Source organism: Limulus polyphemus, unplaced genomic scaffold (genome assembly GCF_000517525.1).
Source record: "Limulus polyphemus unplaced genomic scaffold, Limulus_polyphemus-2.1.2 Scaffold211, whole genome shotgun sequence".
Lineage (NCBI taxonomy): Eukaryota > Metazoa > Arthropoda > Merostomata > Xiphosura > Limulidae > Limulus > Limulus polyphemus.
In genome coordinates, this window is record NW_013665821.1 from 112,627 (window position 1) to 115,098 (window position 2,472).

Here is a 2,472-nt window from a genome sequence, read left to right on the forward strand (position 1 = left end):
ATGCATGCAAACCAATATATATAGCCAGGTTTAGCGACTCTCATTCTTTGCTGAATTATGTTTTGCAACCTGTTTTTTCAACTTTACTCCATTAATTATGCGAGAATCCATCTGGAAATCTATGTTTCAACACAAATCATGAAACCATGTACATATAACTATCTGGATGATGTGCAGTGACCTAGATGTCTGTAAATCTGTTATTAGTTTGCACCCATCTATTTAAGATATAATTGTGATCGATAACGACAGTGATGTCCCGTTAGCAAGCCTTAATAAACAAGTGTCTAGTTTGTCGTCCATCACATTCGATCGAAGTCTTGTTTTTAATAGTTTCATCACACAGAACGCTCCTTAACCTTCAGCTGAAGTGACTTGGAAATTCATATTACTTAATAGGTCTATATTTCAATTCATCTAAGACTTGTCGATAAATGAATAGAGAAAAAACACTTGATAGGTCTAGAAAAGCTAAGTAGCGTAGATTGTAACTCGATAAATAATGCCTAAGTTTCTTTTGTCGATTAGTTTTCTCAATAAACGAAATACTGCGCTATTAGGTAAAGTTTAAAGCTAGTTTCTTGATTACTGTTGAATTTTCAAAATACTAAACTGTAAATAATAAACAAGCCCTTCGATATATTTTGAACAATGGGTTAAATGAAAACCAATTCAATGATAAATAACAATCCAATGCGAAATATATTGTTACTGAATGGTTTTGCATTCGGTGAGGGAAATGTTGTATGATTCTGTAAAAATTTGAAGTTTAAAACATGGTAGAAAACATTGCAATGTGAAGTTTCTTGCTTCCGAGAGTTTGTTTTGCATTCGGTAAACCACGTAATCTACCTATCACACCATGCAGTAGAATTTAAAATTATTTTCTTGTTTCTCGTTATATTGTAAAACCTTCGAATGATCTTTTGACCATCGAATTCTTTCGAATAGACAATTTGATATGGATATTCTTCCTCCTACCGTGACGCCACTAATAACAAGTCATTAAGCATAAGCCCCCCCCCCAGTGGCCCAGCGGTATGTCTGCGAACTTACAACGCTAGAAACCGGGTTTCGATACAGATAACCCATTGTGTAGCTTTTTGCTTAATTCCAAACAAACATTGAGCATGAAAACTTTGTTCGAACGTGCACGTTTGATATTCATCCGTTTGAATCAGACCAAGCTTCGCTCTGAAGAATACGTTCATTTGCGAGATGCAGTTGTAAATGACGGAAATACAACTAACGTTGGAAGACTAACGATTTTGCCATCTTCATATACAGGCAGTCCACATCATATGCATGAGTACGCTCAAGATGCAATTGCGTATGTTCGTCACTACGGGCGTCCAGACCTATTCATTACATTCACATGCAATCCAGCTTGGGACCATATACAACAGCTCTTACTTCATGGGCAATCGCCGGTGGATAGGCATGACATCACAGCACGTGTTGTCAGACAGAAGCTGAAATCGCTGACGGATTTCATGGTAAAACATGAAGTGTTTGGGTCTGTGCGCTACTGGATGTAGTCAGTGGAATGGCAAAAGAGAGGATTGCCACACGCACATATACTAATCTGGCTCTATAACAAAATCACTTCAAACGAAATCGACGATGTAATATGCGCTGAAATACCCGATACCAACGCAGATAAGGATTTGCACGAAGTTGTGACGAAAAGTATGATACATGGACCTTGCGGTACACTGAATCCAAATTCACCATGCATGATAGACGGAAAATGCTCTAAGCGATATCTTCGAGCATTAGTATCCAACACAGTTACAGGAAACGATGGATATCCTTTATACAGAAGAAGATCAGCAGAAGATGGCGGTAAATTAGCAACCATACAAATGCGAAACGGTGACATCGAAGTAGATAACCGGTGGGTTGTTCCATATTCGCCTTTGCTATCAAAAACATACAAAGCGCACATAAACATGGAATACCACATCACGCTTTTGTTCACAGACCAATAACAGCAATGATAGTGGTGTCCGATCAGCTGTTCAAAAACGAGAGGCATACAGTGTAAGCTCAAGTTTTAGCCAATGCTTTAAGTACAATATAGAATTGTCAGTAACCATTCAGGTTTTATAAACACACAAGTAAATCTGCTAAAACAAATAAATTTTCTATGAAATTTCACTTTCAGGTATTATTTACCAAAAAAAAAAGGGCATGGACAGCCATCCACCCATCCGTGGTAGTAATTTAGGTTAAAATATATTTCATTCCTCTTTGGGGAATGAAATGTAACCAGGGGTGGTCAGAAACTTTATTTTTCTTCACCCCACTTCATAAAATATAATTAAGTAACGCTTGACTTTAAAGGGTTTAAGGCTTACGTAAATGAAACTTGACATTAATTTTGCTGATGACGATGCCACAAGAAATAAAAGAGCGTGGACAAACAATTGGCTGTTCTTTTTATTTATTTTTCATGTTTATAACACTTTC